Source organism: Penaeus monodon, chromosome 5, assembly GCF_015228065.2.
Source record: "Penaeus monodon isolate SGIC_2016 chromosome 5, NSTDA_Pmon_1, whole genome shotgun sequence".
In the NCBI taxonomy this organism is placed as follows: domain Eukaryota; kingdom Metazoa; phylum Arthropoda; class Malacostraca; order Decapoda; family Penaeidae; genus Penaeus; species Penaeus monodon.
Window position 1 is genome coordinate 11,945,121 of NC_051390.1, and position 9,581 is coordinate 11,954,701.

A 9,581-nucleotide genomic window follows, 5' to 3' on the forward strand; every position below is an offset into this window, starting at 1 on the left:
ATACATTTCATATATATATATATATAAATATTATATTATATAATATATATATATATATATATGATATATATATATATATGTATATATGTATATAGATATATATGTATAAATATATGTGTGTGTGTGTGTGTGTGTTGTATGTGTATGTGTACTTATATATAGATATATATTATATTGATATATATATATATATATCATATATAATATCCACATAATATAATATATATATATTATAACATACATATACCTACATATATATATATCTATACTCTATCTTACTCTATATATCCCTACATATACCTCTACATAATATTAATATATATATATATTATCTTATATATATAGATATATATATATCTATATATATACTTACACACACGGTGTGTGTGTGTATGTGTGTGTGTGTGTGTGTGTGTGTGTGTTGTGTGTGGGTGTGTGTGTGTGTGTGTATGGTGTGTGTGTGTGTGTGTGTGTGTTGTGTGTGTGTGTGTGTGTTTGTGTGGTGTGTGTGAGAGAGAGAGAGAGGAAGAGAGAGCGGAGGAGAAGAGAGAGAGAGAGAGAGAGAGAGAGAGAGAGAGAGAGAGAGAGGAGAAGAGGAGAGAGAGGGGAGAGAGAGGAGAGAGAGGAGAGAGGAGAGAAGGAGAGAGAAGAAGGAGAGATAGAGAGAGAAGGAGAGAGAGAGGGGAGGAGGAGAAGTGTGTTGTGTTGTGTGTTGAAGGAGGCAGCAGAGAGGAGAGAGAAGGAGAGAGAGTAGAGTGGTGTGTTGTGTGGGTGTGTGTGTGGTGTGAGAGAGGGAGATAGAGAGAGAGGAGAAGAGGAGGAGAGGAGGAGAGAGAGATAAGAGAGAGAGAAGTAAGGAGGGAGGAGGGAGAGAGGGTAAGATGGAGGGGGGAAAAGAGGAAAGAGAGGAGGGAGGAGAGAGAGGAGAGCAGTGTGGTGTGTGGTGGTGGTGTGTGGTTGTGTGTGGTGAGGAGAGAGAGAGAGGATGAGGAAGGCGGAGAGAGGAGGGAGAGAGAGAGAGAGAGGGAGAGAGGGTGAGAGGAGAGAGAGCAGAGACGAGAAGAGCAGAGGGGTGGTGGGGGTGGTGTGGTGCGTGTGTGGTTGTGTGAGAGGGAGCGAGAGCAAGGAGAGAGAAGAGGGAGGATGGAGGAGAGGAGGGAGAGAGAGAAGGAGAGAAGTAGAGGAGGAGTAGAGAGAAGAGAGAAGAAGGAGGAGAGAGAGAGATGTGGTTGTGTGTGTGTGTGTGTGTGTGAGAGGAGGAAGAGGAGATAAGGATAGAGAGGAGAGGAGGGTAAGAGGAGGAGGGAGGGGACGGAAGGAGAGGATATAGAGAGAGAGAAGAGAGGAGAGAGGAGGAGGAGAGGGACGGAGGGAGATAGGAGAGCGAGTGTGTGTGTGTGTGGTGAGAGAGAGGAGAGGACCGGAGAAAGAGAGAGGGGGGGAGGAGAGAGAGAGTAGGGGCGCAGGAGGAAAGAGATGAGGAGGGATGGAGAGGAGGAGTGGGGAGGAGCAGAGGGAAGGAGGAGAAAATGAGGAGGGGTGAGAAAGAGGGAAGAGAGAGGAGAGGAGAGAGAGGGAGAGAGAGGGAGAGAAGAGAGGAGTTACGAGGGGAGAAGAGGCGTGAGGGAGATAGAAGAGAGAGGACGATAGAGAGAGATTTGTTAATATATGTATACACATGGCGCCTACTCTTATCGTTGGAGTCATTCCCAACATCTAAGCTCATTTCTCCTGCACATCTCTGATTTGTATATGAAGTTAAGCGCGGGAAGTCAGAAATTTTTCCCCAAGATTCCCAACACCCCCTTGCCTTCCCTTCCCTTGCCCTTCCCTTCCCTTGCCTTGCCTTCCCTTCCCTTGCCCTTCCCTTCCCTCCCCTTCCCTTACCCCGTTCCTCCCTTCCTTCCCCGCCTTCACCTTCCCTTGCCTCTTCCCTGCCCCTTCCGCCCTTCCCTCCCCCCTTCACTTCCCTTCCCTCCCGCTTCCCTTCCCATCCCTTCCCTTTTCCTTCCCCTTTCCCTTCACCTTCCCTTCCCCCTTCCCTCCCCTTCCCCTTCCGCTCTTCCCTTCCCTCCTCCCTTTTCCCTTTCCCTTCCCTCCCCTTCCCTTCCTCCTTCCCTTCCCTTCCCTTCCCTTCCCTTCCCTTCCTCCCTCCCCTTCCCTTCCCTTCAAAAAAACCCTTCCCTTCCCTTCCCTTCCCTTCCCTTCCCTCCCCCTTCCCTTCCCCTTCCCTTCCCTTCTCCCTTCCCTTCCCTTCCCTTTCCTTCCCTCCCCTTCCCTTCCCTCCCCTTCCCTTCCCATCCCACTTCCCTTCTCCCTTCCCTTCCCTTGCCCTTCTCTTTCCCTTCCCCTCCCCTTCCCTTCCCTTACCCTCCCCTTCCCTTCCCTTCCCTTCCCTTGCCCTTCCCTTCCCTTCCCTTCTCTGCGCATCACTAGGACTCGACCGAAGAAGGCTCCGTCATCCGCTCCGTAGGGACCATGGTCATGGTCAGGGACCATGGTTTAGGCTTGACACGGAATTCCTCTCTGCTGTCTTCCTCCCCTTTCCTCCTCTCTTTCCTTAAACTCTCTCCCTGTCTCTATATCTTTCTTCTCTCTCTCTCTCTCTCTCTCCATCTCTCTCTCTTTCTCCCTCCCTCTCATCCTCATTTCATCTCCACTGTCTTCTCTACTCCCCGGCCACTTCCCAAGCCAACATCCTCCCATCCTCTCACCGCTCTTCACCTCGTCCTCCTCTTCCCACTTCCCCTCAAACCTCCCCTCGTCCTCTCTCTCTCACTCTTCTCTTTTTCCTCTTCCACCTTTCCTCTCTGCCCTCGTCTCTCCTCTCCCTCTCATACTCCTCCCTTCCTCTCCAGTCTCTCTCTCCTCTCTCTCTCTCTCGCTCTCTCTCTCATCTCTCTCCTCTCTTCTCTCGTCTCTCTCATCTCTGACTTCTCTCTCTCCCTCTTCTCTCCTCTCTCTCCCTCGTCTCTCTCTCTCTCTTCTCCTCCTCTCTCTCTCTCTCCTCTCTCGAACTCTCTCTCTCTCAGAACAGGTTCAGCCTCACCCGGGCGCGAATCTCTCTCTTTTCTCCCTCCCGCCCCAGTCCATATGGGTTAAATAGGCCAATCTCCATCGGCATCTCCTTTCTCCCCTTCCTATTCCTTTCTTTCCCCTCTCCGCTTCTCCCTCTCGATCTCTGTCTCTGTCTCTCCTCGGTCTCTCCACCCTCCTCTCTCTTTCTCTCCCATTCTTTCTTTTTCGCTCTCTATCTCTTGTCCTCACTCAACTCTCCCTCGCAATCTCGTCATCTCATCCCTCGAGCCCTCCCTCTCTCTCCACCCCGACCCTCCTCTCATCGTCTCACTCCGTCCGTGGGTCGGGTCTCGGGTTCTCCCCACTCCCATCACTAGCTTCTCCACCACACCTCCACTCCTCTCCCGAAGTCCCTAGATCTCTCTCCCAAAACAACCAACTCTCCGTCGCTTCTCTCCTCTCTCACTGGACCACTCCCCTTCACGTCCCATCTCTCTCTCCGTCATCCTTCTCTCACTCTACTCATTTCTCCCCCCCCCCCTCCACGCCTATCCTCGTCTCATCCTCTCTCTCTCTCTCTCTCTCCCCTCTCATCTCAACTCCTCCCCTCTCTGTGTCGTCTATCTCACCCCCAGTCTCATCCCCCCTCTCTCATCACTCCCCGGCTCCCCCCCCTCGCCACATCCCCCCCTCCTCTCGCGCCCCACTCCGCGCACCCTCTCACCGTCCCCTCTCTCCCTAACCCCCAGCCCTCTCTCTCACTCATCTCCAATTCTCTCGCCCCTCTTTTTTCCCTAGCGGGGGGCCGTGCGCGCCTCGTCCCCTCTTCCTGGGTGAAGCGGACTCCTCCCATCTCGGTCTCTCCTTGGCCGCCTTCCTCTCACCCTTAATTTCCTCTCTCTGTGGTTGGGTCCTCGACCTCCGTCTTCGGTCATCTCTCTCGCGCTCCCTCTCGTCCTCTCCTTCTCTCCTTCCTCTCTCGTTCTCTCTCCTCCGTCACGTTCCTCCCCACCTCCCGTCCTCTCTTGGATTCCATATCATTAATCTCTCCTCCTCTCTCCTCTTCTCGCTCACCCATCTTCTCTCCGTGTGCAGCTCGTCCACTCCTTCCTCTTCTCCTCCATCCTCTCATCCCCTACTCATGCTCTTCTCCTTCCACTCTTTCTCCTCTCTCCCGCCATCAAGTCATCTTCCTCTTTCCCTCAATCCCCTCCCCCCTCCCCTCTCCTCCCCCCCCCTCTCAGAAACCCCTTTCTCCTCTCTTTCTCTATCGCGTCTCTCTCTCACTTTTCCTATATCTTTCCCTTGTTCCCCTCTCTCACTGGGCTCTGTCTCTTTTCTCTCTCTCCTCCCGCACATCTCATCCGCTCATCCCCCATTCTCTCCACTCTCTCTCCTGCTCTCCGTCTCTCCTCTCCCCTTTCCCTCGCCCACTCAAATTCTAATCTCACTCTCTCATTTTCATCTCTCCGCCTCCCCCCAACCTACGTCCCACTCTCTTTCTCTTTCTCCTCACTCTCTCCTATTCCTTTCTTTCCTCCGCCTCCTAAATCTATCTTCTATGGGCTCACTACCGTCTGCTCTCTCCGTCCTCGTCTCCTCTCCTCTCACTCTCTCTCCTCGTCTCCCCTCCTCCCTCCTCTCTCTCTCCGCCTCCCGCCATCCAATCCTCTCTTCCTCTCACTCTCCCTCCTGTCTCCAATCACTTACTTCTCTCTCTCCATCTGACTACGATAATCTCTCCTCTCTCCTCCAAGTCTCGCTCCTCGAGCGGTCCCTCATCGTCTCCGTCCCTCTCTCGCTTTCCTCTCTACTCTCAGTCTCTCGACATCTCTCCCTCCCCCCACCGCGCTCCGCCCCTCCGTCCTCTCTCCATCCCTCAGGTGTCTCTCTCCTCTATCCTTTCTCTCCTCTCAAAAAACAACAAACTTACACCTCTCATCCTCTCTCTCGTCTCTCCTCCTAGTCTCCTCCTTCTTCCTCCCTCCTTCAATCCTCTCACCCTCCTCTTCTCATCTCTTCCCTCTCTCCTCTCGCTCACTTCCTTCTTCTCCACTACCATCAAACTCCGACGTCTCTCTCTATTTCACCTCTCTCACCCCCTCATCTCCATCTCCTCTCTGCCCACTCTGCACTACTCCCCTCTCTCTAAAATATTTTTGTCCTATTTTCCCCCCCCCCCCCCCCCCTATATTCCTCTCCCCAACTCCTCTCTCCACTCTCTCCCGGAGCTCTTCTTTTTCAGTTTTCCTTTTTTCAGTTTCCTTTCTTTTCTCTTAAATTCAACAAAACTCCCTTCCCGTCACACACACACACACACACACACACACACACAACAAACACAAACACCATCACACACACATCACACACACACACACACACAACACACACACACACACACATAAAGAGTATATATATATATATAATTATATATATATATATAGGGATATATATATATATAATTATATAATGTAAGAAAAACAAAAACACAATACAAAACTAGTTTTTCACTTGACCCTGTACAGAACTAATAACATTTCGAAATCCACTGGATAACAATCCATCTTCATATATATATCATACTATATATATGATATATATCTCTATTATATATATATATATATATATATATATATAACTAATATATATGTATATATATATCTATAATATATATATATATATATATATATATACTCGTTATCATATCGCACATCTATATATATATAATATATATATTAAAATATAATTTATGTATAATATGACGGATATATATATACTATATATATATATATATAAGATATACATATACATATATATACATATATACAGATATATATATTATCTATATCTATATATTATATATATTATATGTTTATATATATATATAGTACTATGGAGTTTATGGGGTTGTTAAGGAAAGGTGATCATCTTTGTTGTGGGAACACAGTGGTGTCTCTCATTCAGGAGTGGTTCGTTCTCCTGTATTGTACACTCAGCTCTCACCTGTGACTCCAAGTAGCTGTTAGCATGCAACAGCGGCCACACCCAGGGCTACGGCTTCAACTGGCTGCCCAACCAGGTAGGGGGTAGCTGATGGGTCTGAAACCCTCAGTGACAGGGCTTTTGTTTACCCACCCACCCCCGTTGCATGTGAAGACTGGATACACGCAGAGGAACTGGGCACAATAGGACCATCAAGGGTCAAACAAAGCTGAGAAAGCATTCCGTAGCGGGGGCCGGGCACGGCGGGTGCTTAGAGCACAACAAGACATGAAGAAGTTATGGTCATCTCCACCTCTGGCAGCAGGGAGGTCCCCAGGTATGACGGTTCTCCGTGCCACTGGGTCAAAGTTTCTGCTGCCGAGAGAGTGGGATCGCCCCTGAGTGACAGCCCTTCCGCTGGGATCGCCCCTGTGCAATGGCCCTTCCACTTTAATGAGCTGCACAGGTGTCTGTGCAGCTCAGCTCTATATCCCCAACCTCTAACCAAATCCTGCAGCAACAGGGGAATGGCGAAAGTGATAGGTAGAGGTAACCATTGGAAGTCGCGTAAGTGACCTGGAACTTTGGTTGTCATTCGCTGAACCCCTAGACAGCAGAGAACTTTAGCAGCACCATAATAAGGTAAGGGCCTAGAAATGGTAGCCAAACCATTGCCTGCCCCTTAGACCCCCACCACCCCCCACGACCACACACACACACCCCACCCCATCAGGCTGAGAGATTATCAACTCTAATAGCCAAGGAACTGGCAAGATACAGCATCGACATCACTGCACTTAGCGAGACTTGACTCGCTGAAGAAGGATCAGTTTCAAAGTCAGGGAGTGAATACATGTTCATCTGGAAAGTTCGCTTCATCATCAAGTCCAGCCTCCTGAAGCAGATTCTTGGTCTGTCTACTGGATCAGTGAAAGACTGATGAATATCTGCCTCCCTATCAGCAATAAGTGCTTCGTCACCAAAATAAGTACTTATGCATCCACCATGATGAGCAGAGAGGAGATTGAGGAGCAGTTCTTTTCCGACCTAGACACTCTACTGTGGCTCCACGCCAGCCAACGACAAGTTCATCCTTCTAGGCAACTTCAAATGCCAGAGTGGCAGAGACACGATCATGGAGAAGGTAAAAGCTTGAATGGGAAAGATAAACAGTAATGGCCTTCTTCTGCTGAGCAAGTCCGCCAAGCACGACCTGATGATAACGTTCAGGCAAGATGACAAATATGAGACTATATGATGCACCCTTGATCTGAGCAGTAGCATCTAATTGACTATGTCATCATCCGCCATCGTGACAGCATGGACGTCCTCATCACCAGAGCAATGCATGGTGCAGATTACTCGACAAACCACAGACTTATTCAAGCCAGGCTTAACAAAGGCATAATCCCCACCACAGGCGTCCAAAGCTCATCAGAGTGGCCTTCAACACAGCAAGACTCCTCTCACCCATGCTCCAAGCCAGTCTGGATGGCAAGTTTGAGGCATTAGGGCCACTAACTGGTGGGCCAGAAGAGAAGTGGAACCAGTTCAAGGAAAGGGTCACAAACACAGCCAAGACTGTACTGGGCTCAAAGAAGAGGGTCCATCAGGACTGGTTTGACGAAAATGACAAGGTCATTCAGGGACTACTAGATGAGAAGAGGAAGGCCTTCATAGACTGGCAGAACCACCTGAACTGCCCCGCACGATGTTACATGTTCAAAGACTATCAGGCCAGAGACCAGAGGGACATTCACACCATGCAAGATAGATGGTGGGAGAAGAAGGCTCATATAGGTCTTTTACATGCTGTAAAGACCTCGACGTGGGTATATATCCGGTATCGCGCCGACGGCTCTGTCTTCGACCTTAGTCGCCTCTCCGCCAAGTTTGAGACCCTAAAGAAACTCATCCATGAAGCCGTCTTTGCGGATGATTGCGCCCTCACGGCGCACAAGGAGAACCACTGCAGGTCATTGTTGACTGCTTTGCAGAAGCATCCAGGCTCGCTGGACTGACAATCAGTCTTGGTAAGACAGAGGTCCTTGTTGAAGCCGCCCCAAACAGTACAAAATCCCAGCCAGAATCGAGAAAGCCAGCCAAGCACTTGGAAAACTGAGAGTGAGAGTCCTGCAGGAGAAGGGCATCAGACTGTCCACAAAACTCAAGATCTACAAGGTCATAGTCCTTTTTTCATTTCAGTGTGGGTGTGAAACACTATCGACGGCACATCAAGCAGCTAGAACAGCTCCATACAAAGGTCGCTGCGCACGATCCTGGGCAGGACAGAGTCACAAACCAGGAAGTGCTGGACAGAGCTGGATTGACAAGCATTGACTCAATGCTTCTGAAGGCTCAGCTACAATGGAGTGGCCATGTCATCAGGATGGACGACAACCGCATCCCCCGACAGCTGATGTATGGGGAGATGAAAGAGGGCTCACGCAGACAGGGAAGACCCAGACTGAAGTACAAAGACACTCTAAAGAGGTGATGTGGGATCCAGCCTCGTGACCTTGAAGCCTCAGCTACAGACAGAAAAGTGTGGAGGCCCCTCACATAGGAACACCTGCGTTTGAAGAGGACCGGAGACGTCGTCTCGCTGCTGCAAGAGACAGACGCCAGAGCTGAGGCCACCGTAGACTACTCGTACAGATGTGAAACATGCGGGCGTCTGTGTGCCTCCAGCTTCGGGCTGCGAAGCCACATCCGTTCACATAGCTAAAAAGCAGGCTTTGTCATGATCTCCTAGGTCGTCCCACAGGTCTCCTCCACCCAGGGTTGTCTCGCAGAGAGACAACCTGGTGGGCAGGGTCGTCCACAGAGAGACGAGCTAGATGGCCATATAGCCTGAGTTGGCGATCCTGGATTATGCAAGTAACAGGTCCCAGGCCAGTCTCACGGTGTAACCGCCGGTTGGACACGCGGTCCTGCCAACTGTACCCCATGATCCGGCGAAGGGACTTGTTACATAAGGCATCAAGGCGAGACTCCAAGACACTGGATAGCGTCCAGGTTTCGCTTCCATAGAGCAAAACTGGCAGTATCAAGGCCTTGAAGACACGCTGCTTGGTCCTTCTGCATAGGTACCAACATCTCCAAACGCTCTTGTTGATCGAGTTCATGGCTCCTGTTGCCAAACCAATCCGTCTACTGACTTCCTGGTCTGACAACCCAGAGATATGGACTATGCTACCAAGGTATGTAAAACTTTCTGTAACTTCAACGTCCTCGCTGCAAGCATGGATCGACTGAACGGGTTCCCCTAACAGGCCCCCAAAGTCCTGAATCTTGGTCTTGGTCCAGGAGACTTCTAGGCCTAGGGGCTGCCACAAGTGCCTCCAGGGACACAGATAGGATGGCAACATCGTCGGCAAAGTCAAGGTCTGAGACCTTAATATTGCCTAGTGTTGCTCCACACTGACTTTGGCTAGTAGCTCTGCCCATTATCCAGTCCATACAAGTGTTGAAAAGTGTTGGTGCAAGGACGCAGCCTTGTCTCACCCCTGAATTAACGGAAGAAGTTCGACTACCCCACACACTTTACGGCACTTTCGGGACCAGTATAAAGGCTTTCT